Source organism: Eurosta solidaginis, unplaced genomic scaffold (assembly GCF_040869045.1).
Source record: "Eurosta solidaginis isolate ZX-2024a unplaced genomic scaffold, ASM4086904v1 ctg00001086.1, whole genome shotgun sequence".
Taxonomy (NCBI): domain Eukaryota; kingdom Metazoa; phylum Arthropoda; class Insecta; order Diptera; family Tephritidae; genus Eurosta; species Eurosta solidaginis.
The window spans coordinates 247826-263114 of record NW_027136923.1 but is presented as its reverse complement, the minus strand read 5'-3'; the positions used below and the strand labels follow the sequence as shown (position 1 = coordinate 263114).

The window sequence follows — 15289 nt, the reverse complement described above, 5'->3', positions numbered from 1 at the left end:
ATACTAACTATACTCGTATTACTTTAAAACCCATGTAATCCAAAACAACTGGCAGTGGTTATATTGACACTAGCATCTGCCTTTTTATAATTACCGCTGAACATACTTTCAAAAACAGTGGAAATGCCGGAGGGTATAAGTTTATGAGCTCTAACAGGTTTGGCATTTACTCCTTCAACAATAATAAAACTGCAATCAACTAGTTATGAATCTTAGGTTATCCCAATCTTCAATGTTAGACTGTGCTGAAGTTCCATTTGAAAATGGGTTTAGACTCCGGGCATAAGCATTTTGGCATTTTGGCATAAAACACCGACAACACCTATAAACAAATTACAGTCTTATCTGACTACAACAACAACGACCAGTATTCACCTCAAAAGTTTTCAGATATTCCACCCTCGGTGGGTATTACTTATGTCTTCAGAAGTACATACATATGTCGTTTATAAAGCATTCATCGGCACTGATAAGCTGGCACTATATCTACCATATGTAAGGGGGCGTTTCATTGCTACCTATAATACGCGTTTTCCCTTTAACTTGAGTGCTTCTTCATCCGATTATTTCTTTTTCGATTTTCGGTTAAATGTATTACTAGAAGATACAAAAAAAAAATCATCTAGTGGTCAATCCTTCTTCTAAGATTTTAATAACTCATTCGAGTATGGAAGTCTTGATATGACAGGGGTCTACAAATACAATGCAAAGCAGCCTAATGTTTCAAAAACATGCCTATATGTAGGTTGGAGAAGTCCACTAATTTCCTTTAAGGAGTAGTTAAGCGTAAGCCGCACATGATCCGGGTTATCCTCAGCTAATCAAGCTAAACCGTTTAAAAAAAAAAAAATTAACCATGGCTAACCTAATCGGAAGGATATGCTCTCTGCGTAATAGGGCAATGTATCAGGGTCTAACACTCACATTCTTCACTTAATTATCGTAACTAATCAATACTCATATAATAATGTGAAAATCATTCATACGTACGTGTAAATATCCCTTGGTTTATTGCCTAAAACGTGTATAGGGTCAGTCGGAAGCTAGGAGAGGTTTGATTCCAGATTTCAACCGCGCATATAAAATGATTATTTGCAGTTATTTAGTCCCTTGTTATGATTAACCGCCAAGCCTTTGCAAACAGAAAGGTTGAGGTCCCGGTATAAATGTATTCCAAGGAAAATATAAAGGACGGATGCTTAGCTTACCCGTATCATTGATATGAAAAGAGCCATTCGATGCTTGGACACCAGCATCGTGGTATCAGAGTTGCCCCTCCAACTTAAGCATTGGCCAACCAACGCTCCTTTCCAGCGGTTGGCCGATAAAACCACTAATTTTAATGGGTCCGCCAGCAGTGTATATTCGGTTGCTTATTCGCCCAACGCATCAGCTATTATCCTATTTTGCATATGCCAGCCAGTCAATAACTTTATGCTTTGGCTTTTAACTTCCTCAACGACTTCTTTGCCGCATTTTCTTCTCCGGAAACGTTGCCAAGTTTCTAATTAAGCAGGTGTCCAGCACCATGTCGACATTATAACACCCGAACCAAAACGCATAATAAATGCAGCTGCAACAAAGCAATGCCTGGACGGTTTTCATTTCACAATGTTACTCAGCTGAAATACGACAGATTATAAATTGGCGCACTCTCTGTCCACACTTGCGTGTGCCTAAACTCCGTCCAGTGACAAGCAAGGGATGCCAGTATAAATTTCAATCTAAATAGCGTACAGAATCCTATTCGTACACTAACCAAATGTATTTTGTAACTTGCTGACGTTGGTTTGATATCGTCAGCGGAATATTTTAGACCAAAAACATAATCATGCCACGTATAGCAAAATATCCGCCTACCAATACAGCGCCACACAGTGGACACAACAAAAAGCTAGCCGCATGAATGATTTAAGTAGCCAACAAAGCAAATACCTACTGTTCTATTGCCATCCACCTCACTTAGCGCCATGGTGGTGATAGTGAGTAATAATGGTAGCGACCAAATAAAAATAAAACCCCTTTTGTCAATACGATTTTTGTATGCAAATTGCCCAGCACGATACTTGGCTTCGCGGCCATCCCTCTCCATTTTTTAACGCCCATCCATATAGGAAAATAGGTGAGACGACTGAGAAGAAGCCGACATGGAAAGATTGTCCAGTTGGTTTGTTCACTAAGCTTATGCTTCACTCAAACCGTTTTCTTTTTGCTAATTTCTTACATAAATGTTTTGAGTGTTATTTTAACTTTAAGCACTTAGCGGAGAATTCTGTTGCACACAAAGTGCTTACATACATATATATATATATATAAGTATATGCGTATTGTTGTGCTTTAATATCTTATTTAAACTTACTTCCATCGCTATGCGCCACACCCTCACGCAACAGGAAATACCTCAAGCCCTCCATTGTGTAAGTTTTAGCTGCCTAAACCGGATTGACGACATTTAGTTTACTTTTTGACATCTTTTGTCCATCCACTGTGCAATGAGAATGAACAAAAAGTTGTTGTGGTGGTTCCAATCCTGCTGCAATAAGAAATGCAGGCCAATAAATACCATGAAACTTTAAAATGTCCTTGCCGATCACTTGCACATTTGGTGGCCAAAACTTGCGATAAGCTTCGTCTGAATATCCAACAGAAGTGAGATAATTGATAAGCGCATCTAACCAAACATAAACGGTTTGTGTTTCATCGTCAGGAACAGGAATAGCCCAATGCACTCGATTCGAAGGACGTGAAACAGAGACATCAGGCAATGCCTCACTTAACATGTCTAATAGTATTTTTTCAAACTTGGCAGGACGTCTATGACCACCCTGCTTCACCCAATAGCGAACATCATCTTGGAATTGCGATAAACGGAACATATAGTTTTTCTCCCCAGTCCACTCAACCGGATGACCAGAATCAAGCGATAAACGTGCGCCCGTTTGCGTGTCCAAACGTAGCTGTGATTCTGTTAAGAAAGTTTCATCTGAAACACAACACCAACCCCTGTATGCAGCAGAGTAAATGTGGCCGCGCGATTTTTAAGTGTGCCAAAAATGCGCTACAGCCTTCTTGTGGCGCTCTTCAGTAGTACGTATAAAATCTGTGTTTCCTATACTCGCTTCGACGAATACATGACGATATAGCGCAGATATATACTCGCAATATTGTGCAACTGGCACGGTTTGAGCCGCTGCTGCTTGTTGGATTTTTGTACCATGTTCATCAGTGCCAGTACAGAGATGAACTGTCTTTTTGGGGTCAAGCAAACGTTCATAGCGGCATAGCGCATCTGTTATGACAGCCGAATATAGATGTCATATGTGTGGAGCGGCGTTAACGTAGAAAATCGGAGTTGTGGCGTAAAAATTGTTGTTGGTTTGAATACAATAGCATCGCAAAGCATTTAGTTTATTTAAAAGCATTAGTTGTTTTTGTTACAGCAGAGATTTTATTTCCTTTTAAACCACTGATACATTATTTTCCGGTAGTGGCTTACACGCATCTGAAAATGCAAAAGAAAAATTGATCAATGAAAAGAAAGAAATAAGGTTAAAATTAGCAAAATTTACTACATGAACAGCAAATTGTACGTGGAATGCCGCCATCAGTGGCAAGGCTCAAAATTTTCATAAATGGGCATTCGCTTGTTTAAAACATACTGATGTGAATGTTGATTGTACTAATAATACCTGAAAATAGAAAGAGAAATGAATTAACATTACATATTACAATTATCAATCAACTAGCTTCCTTACTCACCGCGTGTTTTATATCAATGATATTTTTTTTTTCATTCAGGAAATGGAAAAGCGTAGCAGATGTCAAAATCTCTACATTTAATTTCTGACTTTCAATGATTATTGCAATATAAACATTAGGCCTCATGCGCAATCATCTCGCGCACTACACGTCATGCACTCCATGCCGCACGACATATGGCGCACAACACGACAAGTCCGCACTGCATATCCCGATCAATCATTCATTTGGTCGAGACTCAAAAAATATATACGTAATTCCACGAATTTCAACATTATCGACAATACACGTCGAAAATAATGTTGAATGGTGGAAGTGCAACTCTGTAACACCTTTACAGTCAGCTTTCGAACCATTCCGTGTGGTTGCAGGCCACTTGTTGTGAAATCAAAGTTCACCACAAATCTAAAATAAAATTTGGAAATACGTCGGCGATATCTACCGACACAAATCAAATTATAAAACGTACCAAAGGCGCTAACGCACCAGCCACATCGCATGAATGCGTGCGCAATCCGTTTTTTCTTCGTTTCTTTGCGCGCATAAGAATCTACTTATGGCCTTTAATTTTTTATTTCAATTAAATTTTATTTCAATAAAATGTTTTTTTTTTCTTCTGCGAAAATATATTAGAGATACTTTTTTGTTTACGCCACCCAAGCAACATTACGCCAACCTCAATTTGGGCATGATCAATGATACCAATATTCTTTCAGATCATGACCCGCTACCAAACGTTATTGGCCAAGCCAGAGGGAGGCGCAAAGCGTTTCGACGTTGCTTGCCAGCTCTGCGGCAGGGATAATAGCCTTAGGATCTGTGCCGAATACCGTAAAAAATACCCAGAAGAGAAGTTGCGGGCAGTACTTCTGCATAAGTACTGTCCAAACTGTCTGTCGCCCTTTCACCGCGTGGACAAATGTAACAGCAAGTATCGCTGCAAGAGGTGCCAAGAGAAGCACCACACCACGCTTCATTTAGATGAGCGTCGACCGGTATGCGACGAGACGACCACAAACGGCGAAGACAACACGTCCGACGACGCGTTGTCAATAAACCTCTCGGAGCCGGCTAAATCCTGGGCTCAGCAGGTGGAGGAAGAGGAAATGGAGGAAGAGAGAGCGAAAATGGAAGAAGAGCGAGCAAAAACAGAACTGAAACCGTCAACGAGCAGGAACGGGATGCGCAGTTTCCGACCGCTGGTGCAGCACGAACGAAGGGCGAAGGAAGTAAAGAAAGCTCGAAACCATCAAAATAATTGGCGGCGCCATGACGTCGGACTCCAACGAGGCCCCATCCAAACGCGAGAGACAGCAGCGGCGAAAACAATCGACGCCATACTCTCTTGAAGCCCAAAGTACAAGGACGCTAACGCGCGACACGCCGGAAGGTTTCCGGACAGGGCGGCTGCTCCAGGCTACTCCATCGCCAATCATGCGGCCTTTCGTAACCATTGCGCTGACGGCCATCGTACGAATTGAATCGCGTGGGCATTTGCACCTGGTTCGGGCCATTATTGATCCCTGCGCCACCAGCACGATCGTCGATGCGGAGCTGGTACGCTACTTACAATTGGAGCGCCAAGGACATGGACAATGCACACTCATACTGCGCGGCAAATTCGGAGCGTCGACGTGCATAACAACCCAAGCAGCCGTCGTCGAAAGCCATTACCGCTTGAGTCCACCGTCCAATGTGGACCCCAAGATTGCCGCGCCCTTCGAATTCATGCAGCTGGCGGATCCGCAATTCTACCGCTCATCACCAATACGGCTTACACTCGACGCTGACATTTACGCCGAAATGATGGTGAGCGGTACACCGGCATCAACAGTTGGCGGTCTCCTAACCAAACCGACCGTGTTTGGGTTGGTGGTCTCGGGAGCCTGCCAAAAATAAATATCCGACTTTCACGCCTCACACATGCGCCATCCTATATATATTTAAGTAAATATGCACGGAATTTAAAACCACGCACGTATATCTAATAACTTCTTTTCTTTTTCCACAGGAGAGCGAAACGTGAGGTCAACCATATGGCGTGCAGTGCTTGCAGTCCGCATCTGCACTGCCTTCTTTCGTTACAGCGCCTTACTCGACGTACGATCACGTGGCATCCCTTTTTATACTCAGTTGAGCAGAGCTCACAGAGTATATTAACTTTGATTGCATAGCGGTTGGTTGTACAGGTATAAAGGAATCGAGATAGATATAGACTTCCATATATCAAAATCATCAGTATCGAAAAAAAATTCGATTGAGCCATGTCCGTCCGTCCGTCTGTCCGTTAACACGATAACTTGAGTAAATTTTGAGGTATCTTGATGAAATTAGGTATGTATATTCCTGGGTACTCATCTCAGATCGCTATTTAAAATGAACGATATCGGACAATAACCACGCCCACTTTTTCGATATCGAAAATTTCGAAAAATCGAAAAAGTGCGATAATTCATTACCAAATACGCATTAAGCAATGAAACCTGGTAGATGAGTTGAGCTTATGACGCAGAAAAGAAAACTAGTAAAATTTTGGACAATGGGCGTGGCACCGCCCACTTTTAAATGAAGGTAATTTAGAAGTTTTGCAAGCTGTAATTTGGCAGTCGTTGAAGATATCATGATGAAATTTGGCAGGAACGTTACTCTTATTACTTTATGTCTGCTTAATAAAAACTAGCAAAATCGGAGAACGACCACGCCCACATTTTAAAAAATTTTTTTTTAAATTCAAATTTTAAAAGAAAAGTTAATATCTTTACAGCATATAAGTAAATTATGCCAACATTCAACTCCAGTAATGATATGGTGCAACAAAATACAAAAATAAAAGAAAATTTCAAAATGGGCGTGGCTCCGCCCTTTTTCATTTAATTTGTCTAGGATGCTTTTAATGCCATAAGTCGAACAAAAATAAACCAATCCTTGTGAAATTTGGTAGAGGCTTAGCTCCTAGGACGATAACTGTTTTCTGTTAAAATGGGCGAAATCGGTTGAAGCCACGCCCAGTTTTTATACACAGTCGACCGTCTGTCCTTCCGCTCGGCCGTTAACACGATAACTTGAACAAAAATCGATATATCTTTACTAAACTCAGTTCACGTACTTATCTGAACTCACTTTGTATTGGTGTAAAAAATGGCCGAAATCCGACTATGACTACGCCCACTTTTTTGATATCGAAAATTACGAAAAATGAAAAAAATGCCATAATTATATACCAAATACGAAAAAAGGAATGAAACATGGTAATTGTATTGGTCTATTGACGCAAAATATAACTTTAAAACAAAAATTGGTAAAATGGGTGTGACACCTCCCATATTAAGTAGAAGAAAATGAAAAAGTTTTGCAGGGCGAAATCAAAAGCCCTTGGAATCTTGGAAGGAATACTGTACGTGGTATTACATATATAAATAAATTAGCGGTACCCGACAGATGATGTTCTGGATCACCCTGGTCCACATTTTGGTAGATATCTCGAAAACGCCTTCACATATACAACTAAGGGCCACTCCCCTTTAAAACCCTCATTAATACCTTTAATTTGATACCCATATCGTACAAACACATTCTGGAGTCACCCCTGGTCCACGTTTATGGCGATATCTCGAAAAGGCGTTCACATATATAACTAAGGCCCACTCCTTTTTAAAAGACTCATTAACACCTTTCATTTGATACCCACATCGTACAAACAAATTCTAGAGTCACCCCTGGTCCACCTTCATGTCGATATCTCGAAAAGGCGTCCACCTATAGAACTAAGGCCCACGCCTTTTTAAAATACTTATTAACACCTTTCATTTGATTCCCATATCGTACAAAAAAATTCTAGAGTCACCCTGGCCCACCTTTATGGCGATATCTCGAAAAGGCGTCCACCTATAGAACTAAGGCCCACGGCCTTTTAAAATACTCATTAACACCTTTCATTTGATACCCATATCGTACAAACAAATTCTAGAGTCACCCCTGGTCCACCTTTATGGCGATATCTCGAAAAGGCGTCCACCTATAGAACTAAGGCCCACACCCTTTTAAAATACTCGTTAACACCTTTCATTTGATACCCATATCGTACACAAAAATTCTAGAGTCACTCCTGGCCCACCTTTATGGCGATATCTCTAAAGGGCATCCGCCTATAGAACTAAGGCCCACTCCCTTTTAAAATACTCATTAACACCTTTCATTTGATACCCATATCGTACACAAAAATTCTAGAGTCACCCCTGGCCCACCTTTATGGCGATATCTCGAAAGGGCATCCACCTATAGAACTAAGGCCCACTCCCTTTTAAAATACTCATTAACACCTTTCATTTGATACCCATATCGTACAAACGCATTCTAGAGTCACCCCTGGTCCACGTTTATGGCGATATCCCGAAAAGGTGTCCACCCATAGAACAAAGGCCCACTCCCTTTTAAAACATTTATTACACTTTTCGTTTGACACCCATATTGCACAAACGCATTCTAGAGTCAACCCAGGTCCACTTTTATAACGATATTCCGAAATGCGTCCACCTATAGAACTTAGGCCCACTCCCTTTTAAAATACTCATTAATACCTTTCATTTGATACCCATATAGTACAAACAAATTCTACAGTCACCCCTGGTCCACGTTTATGGCGATATCTCGAAAAGGCGTCCACATAAAGAACTAAGGACCACGCCCCCTTAAAATACTCATTAACACCTTTCATTTGATACTCATATCGTACAAACAAATTCTAGAGTCACCCCTGGTCCATCTTTATGGCGATATATCGAAAAGGCGTACATCTATAGAACTTAGGCCCAAGCCCTTTTAAAATTATCATTAACACATTTCATTTGATACCCATATCGTACAAACAAATTTTCGAGTCAGGCCTGGTCCACCTTTATGGCGATATCCCTAAATGGCGTCCATCTACAGATCTATGGCCCACTTCCTCTTAAAATACTCCTTAATACCTTCCATTTGATACATATGTCATACAAACACATTCCAGGGTTACCCTAGGTTCCTTTTACAACATGGTGATTTCCCTTACTTTGTCTCCACAGCTCTCAACTGAGTATGTAATGTTCGGTTACACCCGAACTTAGCCTTCCTTACTTGTTTATACTCAGTTGAGCAGAGCTCACAGAGTATATTAACTTTGATTGGATAACGGTTGGTTGTACAAGTATAAAGGAATCGAGATAGATATAGACTTCCATATATCAAAATCATCAGTATCGAAAAAAATTCGATTGAGCCATGTCCGTCCGTCCGTCTGCCCCTTAACACGATAACTTGAGTAAATTTCGAGGTATCTGATGAAATTTGATATGTAGGTTCCTGTGCACTCATCTCAGATCGCTATTTAAAATGAACGATATTGGACAATAACCACGCCCACTTTTTGATATCGAAAATTTCGAAAAATCGAAAAAGTGCGATAATTCATTACCAAATACGGATTAAGCGATGAAACTTGGTAGGTGAGTTGAACTTATGACGCAGAATAGAAAACTAGTAAAATTTTGGACAATGGGCGTGGTACCGCCTACTTTTAAAAGAAGGTAATTTAGAAGTTTTGCTAGCTGTTATTTGGCAGTCGTTGAAGATATCATGATGAAATTTGGCAGAACGTTACTCTTATTACTATATGTCTGCTTAGTAAAAATTAGCAAAATTGGAGAACGACCACGCCCACAAAAATAAAAGAAAATTTCAAAATGGGCGTGGCTTCGCCCTTTTTAATTTAATTTGTCTAGGATACTTTTTATGCCATAAGTCGAACAAAAATTTACCAATCCTTGTGAAATTTGGTAGAGGCGTAGATTCTAGGACGATAACTGTTTTCTGTGAAAAAGGACGAAATCGGTTGAAGCCGCGCCAAGTTTTTATACACAGTCGACCGTCTGTCCTTCCGCTCGGCCGTTAACACGATAACTTGAGCAAAAATCGATATATCTTTACTAAACTCAGTTCACGCACTTATCTGGACTCACTTTGTATTGGTGTAAAAAATGGCCGAAATCCGACTATGACCACGCCCACTTTTTTGATATCGAAAATTACGAAAAATGAAAAAATGCCATAATTATATACCAAATACGAAAAAAGGAATGAAACATGGTAATTGTATTGGTCTATTGACGCAAAATATAACTTTAGAAAAAACTTTGTAAAAGGGGTGTGACACCTACCATATTAAGTAGAAGAAAATGAAAAAGTTTTGCAGGGCGAAATCAAAAGCCCTTGAAATCTTGGAAGGAATACTGTTCGTGGTATTACATATATAAATAAATTAGCGGTACCCGACAGATGAAGTTCTGGATCACCCTGGTCCACATTTTGGTCGATATCTCGAAAACGCCTTCACATATACAACTAAGGGCCACTCCCTTTTAAAACCCTCATTAATACCTTTAATTTGATACCCATATCGTACAAACACATTCTAGAGTCACCCCTGGTCCACGTTTATGGCGATATCTCGAAAAGGCGTCCACATATAGAACTAAGGCCCACTCCTTTTTAAAATACTCATTAACACCTTTCATTTGATACCCATATCGTACAAAAAAATTCTAGAGTCACCCCTGGCCCACCTTTATAGCGATATCTCGAAAAGGCATCCACCTATGGAACTAAGGCCCACTCCCTTTTAAAATACTCATTAACACCTTTCATTTGATACCCATATCGTACAAACAAATTCTAGAGTCACCCCTGGTCCACCTTTATGGCGATATCTCGAACAGGCGTCCACCTATAGAACTAAGGCCCACGCTCTTTTAAAATACTCATTAACACCTTTAATTTGAAACCCATATCGTACAAACGAATTCTAGAGTCACCCCTGGTCCAACTTTATGGCGATATCTCGAAAAGGCGTCCACCTACAAAACTAAGGCCCAAGCCCTTTTAAAATACTCATTAACACCTTTCATTTGATACCCATATTGTACAAACGCATTCTAGAGTCACCCCTGGTCCACGTTAATGGCGATATCCCGAAAAGGCGTCCACCCATAGAACTAAGGCCCACTCCCTTTTAAAACACTTATTAGCACCTTTCGTTTGATACCCATATTGTACAAACGCATTCTAGAGTCAACCCTGGTCCACTTTCATAACGATATTTCGAAAAGGCGCCCACATATAGAACTAAGGCTCACTCCGTTTTAAAATACTCATTAACACCTTTCATTTGATACCCATATAGTACAAACAAATTCTAGAGTCACCCCTGGTCCACCTTTATGGCGATATCTCGAAAAGGCGTCCACATATAGAACTACGGCCCACGCCCTCTTAAAATACCCATTAATACCTTTCGTTTGACACCCATAGTGAACAAACGCATTCTAGAGTCACCCCTGGTCCCCTTTATGGCGATATCACGAAACGGCGTCCACCTATGGAAATAAGGATCACTCCCTTTTAAAATACTCATTAACACCTTTCATTTGATACCCATATCGTACAACCAAATTCTAGAGTCAACCCTGAAGAACTATGGCCCACTCCCTCTTAAATACTCTTTAATACCTTTCATTTGATACACATGTCATACAAACACATTCCTGGGTTACCCTCGGTTCATTTTCCTACATGGTTATTTTCCCTTATGTTGCCACCATAGCTCTCAACTGAGTATGTAATGTTCGGTTACACCCGAACTTAACCTTCCTTACTTGTTTTAATTTTTTCTTTGTTGCTTACGGTAAGGGGACCGGTATGTTTAGGCCACAGGCCTAAATATATCTCCTCTCCCTCGTAACATAATTTTCTTAGTTATTTTCCTTCGTTTACTACCACCCACATATGCTTGTGATCACTAATACAAACAGGCATGTGTGAGTGGTGGTACGCATGTATCTTAGATTTTTACCGCTGTGAGCCCGCGGTATAGCAACTTTGTTGCCGGGAAACCCAACGAAGAAGCTGTATCGCGGGTTCATCTTCTCATGTCGCAAAGAGGCTCGTCCTCTTTGAATCCAGCAGCCAGCAAAGGTACACGTAATCGCACGTTCACGTAAGTTGTAAATTTCCAAAAATATATTTAATAATTTCCTAAAATATATTTAATATTTTAACCTTTCACAACATTTGTTAAAATCTTCCCTAACACTTGTTGTATTTATATACATTGAATAAAAAAACACTGTGAATTCCTTTTTTATTAATACGAAATTTTTTGGTGTTTTTATTTTCTTCCCTTTTTTCGCCTTAACCATTCTTTAACAAATACGTGGGTGCGCGCCGTTGCCACCACGCATTTGTCCAAAGACGTACAGCTTCCAAACGACTTGAATAGGTAATATTACATTTATTGGCAATTTATTACTGCAAAAAAAGATTTATAGCTGCGTCCGGTTCCGAGAAAATTGAGTGTCTGCTAGGTTAAGTCTCAAGCCAGCACACACTTCGTGAAAACATGACGTACAGCTTCAGAACGACTTGATAAGTTTATATTACATTTATTGGCAATTTATTACCGCAAAAAAAATGTGTAGCTGGGTCGGGTTCCGAGAAAATTTAGAGTCTGCTAGCTTAAGTCTCAAGCCAGCAGAAACTTCGTGAAAGCACGACGTAAAGCTTCCGAACGACTTGACTAGGTAATATTACATTTATTGTCAATTAATTACCGCAAAAAAAAAGATTTATGGCTGCGTCCGGTTCCGAGAAAAGTCAGTGTCTGCTAGGTTAAGGCTCAAGAAAGCAGACACTTCGTGAAAACCCGACGTGCAGCCTCGGAACGACTTGAATAGTTAATATTACTTTTATTGGCAATTTACTACTGCAAAAAAAAAGGTATAGCTGCGTCGGGTTCCGAGAAAAGTTAGTGTCTGCCAGCTTAAGTCTCGAAGTCTCAAGCCAGCAGACACTTCGTGAAAACACGACGTACAACTTCCGAACAACTTGACAGGTAATATTATGTTTATTGGTAATTTGCTACCGCAAAGAAAAGATTTATAGCTGCGTCCGGTTCCGAGAAAATTGAGTGTCTGCTAGCTTAAGTCTCAGACACTTCGTGAAAATACGACGTACAGCTTCCGAACGACAAGAATAGGTAATATTACACTTATTTGCAATTTATTACAGCAAAAAAAATTTATAGCTGCGTTCGGTTTGGAGAAAAGTGAGTGTCTGCTAGCTTAAGTCTCAAGTCGTACAGCTTCTTAACGACTTGAATAGTTAATATTACATTTATTGGCAATTTATTACCGCAAAAAAATTTATAACTGCGTCCGGTTCCGAGAAAAGTGAGTGTTTGCTGGCTTAATTCTCAGGCCAGCAGACTTACTTGCTTACTTACTTACTTAATAGGCTCTTAACCGTCTAAACGGTTATGGCCGTCCAACAGGGCGCGCCAGTCGCTCCTTCGCTCTGCCAACCGGCGCCAATTGATCACACCAAGAGAGTTTAAATCGTTTTCCACCTGGTCCTTCCAACGGAGTGGGGGCCGCCCTCTACCTCTGCTTCCATAGGCGGGTTCCGATATACACACTTTCTTGGCCGGAGCATCATCTTTCATTCGCATAACATGGCCTGGACAGCGCAGCCGCTGCGTTTTAATTCGTTGGACTATGTGGATGTCTGCATATAGCTCGTACAGCTCATCATTAAGAAGAACTTTTTTCTCGAACACTCCCAAAGCCGCTTCCTCTGTTGTTGTCATGGTCCATGCTTCTGCCCCATATAGCAGGACGGGTACGATAAGTGACTTGTAGAGTATGATTTTAGTTCTCCGAGAGAGGACTTTACTTTTCAATTGCCTACCTAGTCCAAAGTAGCATTTATTGGCAAGATTTTTTCTTCGCTAGATTTAAATGCTGATGTTGTTGCTAGTGTTGATGCTGGTTCCCAAATAAACGAATTCTTTTACTATTTCGAAATTATGGCTGTCAACTGTAGCGTGGTTGCCAAGGCGCGTATGCGCTGACTCTTTGCTCGATGAAGCAGGTACTTCGTTTTGTCCTCATTCACCATCAAACCCACCTTTACCGCTTCTTTTTTTCAGTTTGGAGTAAGCAGAACTAATAGCGCGGGTGTTTAGGCCGATGATATCAATGTCATCAGCATATGCAGTAATTGCACGCTTTTATAGAATAATGTTCCAGTGCTGTTAAGTTCTGCAGCTAGTATAATTTTCTCCAGCATCAAATTAAAGAAATCGCATGATAGGGGGTCACCCTCTCTGAAACCTCTTTTAGTTTAGGCGGCTTTAAAATCGATGAAGTGGTGATGTGTGTCGATTTTCTTTTCACGGGTTTTTTCCAAGATTTGGGGCATTGTGAAAATCTGGTCGATGGTAGACTTACCAGGTCTGAAGCCGCACTGATAAGGTCCAATAAGCCGGTTCACGGTGGGCTTCAATCTTTCGCACTATACACTTGAAAGGACCTTATATTAAGAAGGCTTATTCCACAATGGTTGGTGCATTTTGCAGTATCCCCCTTCTTGTGGACTGGGCAAAGAACACAAGCCTGCAGACACTTCGTGAAAACCCGAAGTAAAGCTTCCGAACAAATTGTATGTATGTATGTAATTATTTAGCAGTGCTAGTCATGAATAGCATGAGCTATAAAAATTGAACATTATAATAATAAATTAGATTAATCAATTTAAATTAAATCTAACAGATATTAGTTTAATATTTATGTATGTAGATGTAAATCGTAAAACTAAAGAAAAGTAATTACTAAATATTAAAACACAGCAGTAGTGATGATAACCTTTGGCTGATTATAGATCGAATAGTATTTAACAAATAAAGAAAGAAGACACAGAGAAAGGAAAAGGGACTTAGAAATGAACATTTTAACAACAAACATTTGAGATCCAGTTTAAGAGTCGTTAAAAATGATTTTAGCTCTTTTTTGAAGTGCAGAGCTTTACTTAAGAGTCGAAGACTTGTAAGTAGGGAGTTCCAAACACGTATTGCAGTAACAAAGAATTGAAGTTCAGAGGTTAGCGTGCGGTATCTAATGTGCATATGAAGAAGCACCGATCTTGATGATTGCAGAAAAATAAGCTTACGAGATAGATAGTCAGGTTCCCTCGTGTGTATCAATTTATGGAAGAAGTACAGTGTTTTGACTTTTAAAAGATTTTCGAAAGAAATGTTTAGCAACCTCTCATCATGTTGTGATACGTGATCAAGTCTTTTCAACCCATAAACATATCTAGCAATGTTGTTGTAAACAACATTTAGTTTGTTCTTGCACACATAGTCACAGTCTGAGTAAATCACACAACCATGGAGTAGCGTAGGTATGAAGTACACTTTAGCCAAAAGTAGTCTTATGTGCAAAGGCGTGAAATACTGTGCTAACCATAGTGTACGAAGCATTCCATACACTTTTCCAACCGTTCTAAAAATATCGTCTTTCCATGTCAATGTTTTGTTAAAAATTACACCTAAGTATCTACGTTTTCTATAACGGAATTGTCAGGCACTACATTCTCTAAATCATTAGTGGGAAAAAACCTTCTAGGAATAACAATACATTTTGACTTATTCGGGTTTATACAT

The 15289-nt window shown here is 40.1% G+C and overlaps 1 pseudogene; it reads right to left on the bottom strand.

Annotated features, from left to right (window-relative positions):
* The window catches only part of LOC137235809 (methionine--tRNA ligase, mitochondrial-like), an 81882-nt pseudogene extending 78460 nt beyond the window's left edge, over positions 1-3422 (bottom strand).
* Positions 3423-15289: the final 11867 nt, after the last annotated feature.